Source organism: Arachis hypogaea, chromosome 1, assembly GCF_003086295.3.
Source record: "Arachis hypogaea cultivar Tifrunner chromosome 1, arahy.Tifrunner.gnm2.J5K5, whole genome shotgun sequence".
In the NCBI taxonomy this organism is placed as follows: Eukaryota; Viridiplantae; Streptophyta; class Magnoliopsida; order Fabales; family Fabaceae; genus Arachis; species Arachis hypogaea.
In genome coordinates, this window is record NC_092036.1 from 16,223,553 (window position 1) to 16,233,535 (window position 9,983).

General features: G+C 38.0%; 1 non-coding gene across 1 annotated transcript; it reads left to right on the forward strand.

Annotated features, from left to right (window-relative positions):
• The first annotated feature begins 7,059 nt into the window (after positions 1–7,059).
• On the forward strand, positions 7,060–7,163 carry LOC112713800 (small nucleolar RNA R71). The gene has a single exon (XR_003158765.1). It is a non-coding gene; the product is annotated as a small nucleolar RNA R71 (small nucleolar RNA).
• Positions 7,164–9,983: the final 2,820 nt, after the last annotated feature.

Consider the following 9,983-nt stretch of genomic DNA (forward strand, 5'->3'; position numbering starts at 1 on the left):
GTGAAGCCAAGCATAGCTTGACCTGTTTCCACCCTTTTATTGATGACTTTTGATAACAGACAATGGAGCTTAGGTTTGCTCTAGTTTCTTAAGACGAGATTGTGATATCTTAAGAGAGATCCATGATGACAATGTAAACTTCTTCCATTCATCTTGTTATCTTGTATATGATTGCTGTTTGTGAATATGATTGCTTAGGTATGCAACTGAATTGAGGATTGATTATTCTTGTTGTTTGATGGGGTTTATGACTAGGGGAGTGAAGAGAGACTCGGCTAAATGGAAACCATGAGTAGTAATATGGTTTGTTAGGATTCGGTTAAAACAAGTATGTAAATTTTTGCAAAACAGAAAATCTTGGTAATTAAAGTGTATGATATTCAACAATGAATTTAATCAAAACATACCGAAACACATGTCCTTGCATCCAACCTTTACACTACCATTTCTATGTTTCTCTCCTCTAGTTATCGTCTTCACACATCTTCTGGACGACCTTGAGTGGCACGTTGACCCAACAGTTGCGAGCACATATTTAGCAACACCGATGGTGCACGAAATTGTGATTTGTACTCTTTATTGTTGTATGGAATTAATTCCCCGATAATGGCTCCAAAAACTTGGTGCTCAATATCATGGTGTCTAAAATTTAATTCACAACTTCGCACAACTAACCAACAAGTGCATTGGGTCGTCCAAGTAATACCTTACGTGAGTAAGGGTCGATCCCACGGAGATTGTTGGTATGAAGCAATCTATGGTCATCTTGTAGATCTCAATCAGGCTTATCCATGTGGCTATGAGAGATTAGATAATTAAAAATAAAATAAAATAAACAGGAAATAAAGATAAAGTTACTCATGTAATCCAATGGTGGAAATTTCAGATAGGTGCATGGAGATGTTGTGTTCCTTCTGAATCTCTGCTTTCCTATTGCTTTTATCCAATTTTATCACTCCCTTCTATGGCAAGCTGTATGTAGGGCATCACCGTTGTCAATGGCTACATCCCATCCTCTCAGTGAAAAAGGTCTAAATGCTCTGTCACAGCACGACTAATCATCTGTCGGTTCTCAATCAGGGGTTGGAGTAGAATCCAGTGATTCTTTTGCGTCTGTCACTAACGCCCAGCCTTCAGGAGTTTGAATCTCATCACAGTCATTCAATCCTGAAATCCTACTCGGAATACCACAGACAAGGTTAACTTTCCGGATTCCCATGAATGCCGCCATCAATTCTAGCTTATACCACGAAGATTCTGATTAAGGAATCCAAGAGATATGCGCCCGGCCTAAGGTAGAACGAAAGTGGTTCTCAATCACGTGCGTTCATAGGTGAGAATGATGATGAGTGTCATGGATCATCACATTCATCAAGTTGAAGTGCAACGAATATCTTAGAACAGGAATAAATCGAATTGGATAGAAAATAATAGTAATTGCATTAAAACTTGAGGTACAGCAGAGCTCCACACCCTTAATCTATGGTGTGTAGAAACTCCACCGTTGAAAATACATAAATGAAAGGTCCAGGCATGGACGAATGGCCAGCCCCCATGAAGGTCTAAGGACTAGGCGTCCAGAGATGTCTAATACAATAATAAACTATCCTATTTATACTAGACTAGCTACTAGGGTTTACAGAAGTAAGTAATTGATGCATAAATCCACTTCCAGGGCCCACTTGGTGTATGTTTAGGCTGAGCTTGAATGTTACACGAGCTGAGGCTTATCTTGGAGTTGAACGCCAAGTTGTAACATGTTTTGGGCGTTCAACTCTGGTTCGTGACGTGTTTCTGGCGTTTGACTCCAGAATGCAGCATGGAACTGGCGTTGAGCCCCAGTTTACATCGTCAAATTCCGAATAAAGTATAGACTATTATATATTTCTGGAAAGCTCTGGATGTCTACTTTCCAAAGCCGTTGAGAGCGCGCCATTTGGAGTTCTGTAGCTCTAGAAAACCTATTTCGAGTGCAGGAAGGTCAGATTCCAACAGCATCAGCAGTCCTTTGTTAGCCTTCTTTCAGAGTTTTGCTCAGGTCCCTCAATTTCAGCCAGAAAATACCTGAAATCACAGAAAAACACACAAACTCATAGTAAAGTCTAGAAATGTGAATTTAGCATAAAAACTAATGAAAACATCCCTAAAAGTAACTAGATCATACTAAAAACCACCTAAAAATAATGCCAAAAAGCGTATAAATTATCCGCTCATCACAACACCAAACTTAAATTGTTGCTTGTCCCCAAGTAACTAAAAATCAAATAGGATAAAAAGAAGAGAATATACTATAAATCTTAAAATATCAATGAATATTAATTCTAATTAGATGAGCGGCACTTGTAGCTTTTTGCTTCTGAACAGTTTTGGCATCTCACTTTTTCCTTTGAAGTTTAGAATGATTGGCATCTATAGGAACTTAGAATTTTAGATAGTGTTATTGATTCTCCTAGTTAAGTTTGTTGATTCTTGAACACAGCTACTATTATGAGTCTTGGCCGTGGCCCTAAGCATTTTGTTTTCCAGTATTACCACCGGATACATAAATGCCACAGACACATGACTGGGTGAACCTTTTCAGATTGTGACTCAGCTTTGCTAGAGTCCCCAGTTAGAGGTGTCCAGAGCTCTTAAGCACAATCTTTTTGCTTTGGATCACGACTTTAACCACTCAGTCTCAAGCTTTTCACATGGACCTGCATGCCACAAGCACATGGTTAGGGACAGCTTGATTTAGCCGCTTAGGCCTGGATTTTATTTCCTTGGGCCCTCCTATCCATTGATGCTCAAAGCCTTGGATCCTTTTTTACCCTTGCCTTTTGGTTTTAAGGGCTATTGGTTTTTTCTGCTTGCTTTTTCTTTTTCTTTCTGAATAGTTTTTTTCGCCAAATTTTTTTTCGCAATCTTTTGCTTTTTCACTGCTTTTTCTTGCTTCAAGAATCAATTGCATGATTTTTCAGATTATCAATAACATTTCTCCTTGTTCATCATTCTTTCAAGAGCCAACAATTTTAACATTCATAAACAACAAGATCAAAAATATGCACTGTTCAAGCATTCATTCAGAAAACAAAAAGTATTGTCACCACATCAATATAATTAAATTAAATTCAAGGACAATTTTCGAAATTTATGTACTTCTTGTTCTTTTGAATTGAAAACATTTTTTTTAAGAGAGGTGAAGGATTTATGAAATTTATTCATAGCTTTAAGACATAGTTACTACATACTAATGATCATGAAGTAGAGACACAAAACATAAATAGACATGAAGCATAAAAATCGAAAAAAAAAACAGAGAAATAAAAACAAGGAATGAGTCCACCTTAGTGGCATCTTCTTCTTGAAGGACCAATGATGTCCTTAAACTCTTCTATGTCCCTTCCTTGCCTTTGTTGCTCCTCCCTCATTGCTCTTTGGTCTTCTCTTATTTCATGGAGAATGATGGAGTGCTCTTAATGTTCCACCCTTAATTGTTCCACATTGTAACTCAAATCTTCTAAGGAAGTGTTGAGTTGTTCCCAATAGTTGTTGGGAGGAAAGTGCATCCCTTGAGGCATCTCCGGGATTTCTTGGTGATGAGCTTCCTCATGCATCCCTTGGGCTCCATGAGTGGGCTCTCTTGTTTGCTCCATCCTTTTCTTTGTAATGGGCTTGTCCTCCTCAATGAGGATGTCTCCTTCTATGATAACTCCAGCTGAGTAACATAGATGGCAAATAAGATGAGGAAAAGCTAGCCTTGCCAAAGTAGAGGACTTATCAGCTATTTTGTAGAATTCATGGGAGATGACTGCATGAACTTCTACTTCCTCTCCAATCATGATGCTATGAATCATGATGGTCCGATCCACAGTAACTTCAGATCGGTTGCTAGTGTGGATAATGGAGCGTTGAATGAACTCCAACCATCCTCTAGCCACAGGCTTGAGGTCCAGTCTTCTTAGTTGAACCGGCTTGCCTTTAGAGTCTCTTTTTCATTGAGCTCCTTCCACACATATGTCCATAAGGACTTGGTCCAACCTTTGATTAAAGTTGACCCTTCTAGTGTAGGCCGTGCATCTCCTTGCATCATGGGTAAGTTGAACGCCAACCTCACATTTTCCGGACTAAAATCTAAGTATTTCCCCCGAACCATTGTAAGATAATTCTTTGGATTGGGGTTCATACTTTGATCATGGTTCCTAGTGATCCATGCATTGGCATAGAACTCTTGAACCATTAGAATCCCGACTTGTTGAATGGGGTTGGTTAGAACTTCCCAACCTCTTCTTTAGATCTCATGTCGGATCTCCGGATACTCATTTTTCTTGAGCTTGAAAGGGAACTCAGGGATCACCTTCTTCTTGGCCACAACATCATAGAAGTGGTCTTGATGGGCTTTGGAGATGAATCTTTCCATCTCCCATGACTCGGAGGTGGAAGCTTTTGTCTTCCCTTTTCCTTTTCTAGAGGATTCTCTGGCCTTGGGTGCCATCAATGGTTATGGAAAAAACAAAAAGCTTATGCTTTTATCACACCAAACATAAAATATTGCTCGCCCTCGAGCAAGAGAAGAAAGAAAAGAAGAAGAAGAAGAAAAAAATATGGAGGAGAGGGGGAGATGTGTATTCGGCCAAGAAGGAGAAGAGAGGTTTGTGTTGTGTGAAAATTAAGGAGAATGGAGGGGTTTATATAGTGAGTGGAGAGGTAGTAGGTTCGGCCATTTAGGGTGGGTTTGGGTGGGAAAGATTTTTGAATTTTGAAGGTAGGTGGGGTTTATAGGGAAGAGTGGATGGATGTGAGTGGTGAAGGGGGTAATTGGGAAGAGAGATTGAGGTGATTGGTGAAGGGTTTTGGGGAAGAGTGTTTATTGGAAAGAGAGAATGAATGTTGAGAAGAGGGGAGAATATGTTAGGTGGGGATCCTGTGGGGTCCATAGATCCTGAGGTGTCAAGGATTTATATCCCTGCACCAATTAGGCATGTAAAATGCCTTTGGCATACCACTTCGACGTTTCCAAAAACTTGGTGCACGTTCTGGGCGTTCAACGCCCATGTGTAGCATATTTCTGGCGTTGAACGCCAGTTCCATGCTTGTTACTGGCGTTCAGTGCCAGCTTTCCTCAGGGCACATTCCTGGCGTCCAAACGCCAGGATGTTACTTGTTTCTGGCGTTCAGCGCCAGATCCATGCTCTGTTCTGGCGTTGAACGCCAGCCAGATGCACCTTACTGGCGTTTAAACGCCAATAAGTCCTTCCTCCAGGGTGTGATTTTTCCTCTGCTGTTTTTGATTCTGTTTTTAATTTTAATAATTTTTTTCGTGACTCCTCATGATCATGAACCTACTAAAACACAAAATAACAATAAAATAAAATTAGATAAATAAAAATTGGGTTGCCTCCCAACAAGCGCTTCTTTAATGTAAATAGCTTGACAGTGGGCTCTCATGGAGCCTTAGAGAAGTTCAGAGCATGATGAAGGTTTCCCAACACCAAACTTATAATTTGATTGTGGGAGCTCTTTTGGACTCTGTACTGAGAGAAGCTCTGCATGCTTACTCTCTTTTGTTACAGAGGGATGGCCGTGTGCCTTAAACACAAGGTAGTCCCCATTCAATTGAAGGACTAATTCTCCTCTGTTAACATCTATTACAGCACCTGCTGTGGCTAGGAAAGGTCTTCCAAGGATGATGCATTCATCCTCTTCCTTCCTAGTGTTTAAGATTATGAAATCAGTAGGGATGTAAAGGCCTTCAACCTTTACTAACACGTCCTCTACTAATCCATAAGCCTGTCTTATTGACTTGTCTACCAATTGTAATGAGAATAAGGCAGGCTGTACCTCAATGATCCCTAGTTTCTCCACTACAGAGAATGGCATAAGATTTATCCCTGACCCCAGGTCACACAGAGCCTTGTTAAAGGTCATGGTGCCTATGGTATAGGGTATTAAGAATTTACCAGGATCTTGTCTCTTTTGAGGTAGAGTTTGCTGAACCCATGTATCAAGTTCACTAATGAGCAAGGGAGGTTCACCTTCCCAAGTCTCATTACCAAACAACTTGGCATTCAGCTTCATGATGGCTCCTAGATATTGAGCAACTTGTTTTTCAGTTACATCTTCATCCTCTTCTGAGGAAGAATAGTCTTCAGAGCTCATGAATGGCAGAAGAAGATTTAGTGGAATCTCTATGGTCTCTATATGAGCCTCAGATTCCTTTAGGTCCTCAATTGGGAGCTCCTTCTTGTTTGAGAGACGTCCCAGGAGGTCTTCCTCACTAGGATTTTCATCCTTCTCCTCCCTTGTGCATTCGACCATATTGATTACATCAATGGCCTTGCATCTCCTCTTGGATTCTCTTCTGTGTTGCTTGGGAGAGTACTGGGAGGAGTTTTAGTGACTTTCTTACTCAGCTGGCCCACTTGTACCTCCAAATTTCTGATGGAGGACCTTGTTTCACTCATGAAACTTAAAGTGGCCTTAGATAGATCAGAGACTAAATTTGCTAAATTAGAGGGGCTCTGCTCAGAATTCTCTGTCTGTTGCTGAGAAGATGATGGAAAAGGCTTGTTATTGCTTAGCCCGTTTCTTCCACCATTATTAAAGCTTTGTTGAGGCTTTTGTTGATCCTTCCATGAGAAATTTGGATGATTTCTCCATGTTGAATTATAGGTGTTTTCATAAGGTTCACCCATGTAATTAACATCTGCCATTGCAAGGTTCTCAGGATCATAAGCTTCTTCAGAACCTGCCTTTTTAGTATTGTTGGATGCATTTTGCCATCCATTCAGACTTTGAGAAATCATGTTGACTTGCTGGGTCAACACTTTGTTCTGAGCCAATATGGCATTCAGAGCATCAATCTCAAGAACTCCCTTCCTCTGAGGTGTCCCACTATTCATAGAATTCCTCTCAGAAGTGTACATGAATTGGTTATTTGCAACCATGTCAATAAGTTCTTGAGCTTCTGCAGGCGTTTTCTTTAGGTGAATGGATCCACCTGCAGAATGGTCCAATGACATCTTGGAAAACTCAGATAGACCATAATAGAATATATCTAATATGGTCCATTCTGAAAACATGTCAGAAGGACACTTTTTGGTCATCTGCTTGTATCTTTCCCAAGCTTCATAGAGGGATTCACCATCTTTTTGCTTGAAGGTCTGAACATCCACTCTAAGCTTGCTCAGCTTTTGAGGAGGAAAGAATTTATCCAAGAAGACAGTGACCAGCTTATCCCAGGAGTCCAGGCTATCTTTAGGTTGTGAGTCCAACCATGTTCTAGCTCTGTCTCTTACAGCAAAGGGGAAAAGCATGAGCCTGTAGACTTCAGGATCTACTCCATTTGTCTTTACAGTCTCACAAATCTGCAAGAACTCAGTTAAAAACTGGTAAGGATCTTCAGATGGAAGTCCATGAAACTTGCAGTTCTGTTGCATTAGAGCAACTAATTGAGGTTTCAGCTCAAAATTGTTTGCTCCAATGGCAGGAATGGAGATGCTTCTTCCATCAAATTTGGAAGTTGGTTTAGTGAAATCACCAAGCATCCTCCTTGCATTATTGTTGTTGGGTTCGGCTGCCATCTCCTTTTCTTGTTCGAAAATTTCAGAAAGGTTGTCTCTGGATTGTTGTAATTTAGCTTCTCTTAATTTTCTCTTCAGAGTCCTTTCAGGTTCAGGATCAGCTTCAACAAGAATGCCTTTTTCCTTGTTCCTGCTCAAAAAGGGAAGAAGTGAACAAGAAAAGAAAGAGGAATCCTCTATGTCACAGTATAGAGATTCCTTTATGTTAGTAGAAGAAGAAAGGGAATAGGAGTGAAGAAGAATGAATAGGTAGGGGCAGTAATTTGAGATGAAGAGAGGTGAAGAGAAGTGTTAGTAAATAAATAAATAAATAGAAGAAGGGAAGAGGGAAGAAATTTCGAAAATAAATTTGAAAAGAAGTTAAATGATTTTTGAAAATAAAAGATAAGATAGAATTAAAATTAAAACAATCAATTAATTAAAAAGAATTTTTGAAAAAGAGATGAGATATTTTTGAAAATTAGAGAGAAAAAAGTAGTTAGGTGGTTTTGAAAAAGATAAGAAACAAACAAAAAGTCAAATAGTTAGTTGAAAAAGATATTAAAATCAAATTTGAAAAGATAAGAAGATAAGAAGTTAGATAAGATATTTGAAATTAAATTTTTGAAAAAGATATGATATTAAAGATAAGATAAGATAGATTTAATTTTTAAAATTAAAATTAATTACTTAACTAACAAAAAATTAAAAGATAAGATTCTAGAATTTAAAGATTGAACCTTTCTTAATAAGAAAGTAACAAACTTCAAATTTTTGAATCAATCATATTAATTGTTAGCATAATTTTCGAAAATTATGAAATAAAGTTGAAAAAGATATTTTGAAAAATAATTTTCAAAATTTTCGAAAAATAGAAAAAAATGAAAAAGATATGATTTTTGAAAAAAATTTTGAAAAGATAAGACTTTTAAAATTTAAAATTTGACTTGACTTGTAAGAAACAACTAATTTTTAAAAACTTTTGACTAAGTCAACTCAAATTTTTGAAAATTTGTAGAGAAATAAGGAAAAGATATATATTTTTTATTTTTGAATTTTTAATGATGAGAGAGAAAAACAACAAAAATGACTCACAACATGAAAATTATGAATCAAAACTCATGATGCATGCAAGAACACTATGAATGTCAAGATGAACACCAAGAACACTTTGAAGATCATGATGAGCATCAAGAACATAATTTTGAAAAAAAAATTTTATGCAAAGAAAACATGCAAGACACCAAACTTAGAAATCTTTACTGCATGGACTCTAACAAACGAAAAATGCATATGATAAACAACAACCAACACAAAACAAGAAAATCATCAAGATCAAACAAGAAGACTTACCAAGAACAACTTGAAGATCATGAAGAACACTATGAATGCATGGAATTTTCGAAAAACTAATGCACAATTTTTTTAAAAACATGCAATTGACACCAAATTTAAAAATTGACTCAAGACTCAAACAAGAACACAAAATAATTCTTTTTTTGATTTTATGATTTTTTTGTATTTTTATTATTTTTTTCAAAAATATTCTTTAGAAAAAACGAAAATAAAGAAAAATTTTTTGAAAATTTTTTTTTGAAAAGAAAATTACCTAATTTGAGCAACAAGACGAACCGTTAGTTGTCCATACTCGAGCAATCCCCGGCAACGGCGCCAAAAACTTGGTGCACGAAATTGTGATTTGTACTCTTTATTGTAGTATGGAATTAATTCCCCGATAATGGCTCCAAAAACTTGGTGCTCAATATCATGGTGTCTAAAATTTAATTCACAACTTCGCACAACTAACCAGCAAGTGCACTGGGTCGTCCAAGTAATACCTTACGTGAGTAAGGGTCGATCCCACGGAGATTATTGGTATGAAGCAATCTATGGTCATCTTGTAGATCTCAGTCAGGCTTATCCATGTGGTTATGGGAGATTAGATAATTAAAAGAAAAATAAAATAAACAGGAAATAAAGATAAAGTTACTCATCTAATCCAATGGTTGGAATTTCAGATAGGTGCATGGAGATGTTGTGTTCCTTATGAATCTCTGCTTTCCTACTGCTTTTATCCAATTTTATCACTCCCTTCTATGGCAAGCTGTATGTAGGGCATCACTGTTGTCAATGGCTACATCCCATCCTCTCAGTGAAAAAGGTCCAAATGCTCTGTCACAGCACGGCTAATCATTTGTCGGTTCTCAATCAGGTTGGAGTAGAATCCAGTGATTCTTTTGCGTCTGCCACTAACGCCCAGCCTTCAGGAGTTTGAAGCTCGTCACAGTCATTCAATCCTGGAATCCTACTCGGAATACCACAGACAAGGTTAGACTTTCCAGATTCCCATGAATGCCGCCATCAATTCTAGCTTATACCACGAAGATTCTGATTAAGGAATCCAAGAAATATGCGCCCGGCCTAAGGTAGAATGGAAGTGGT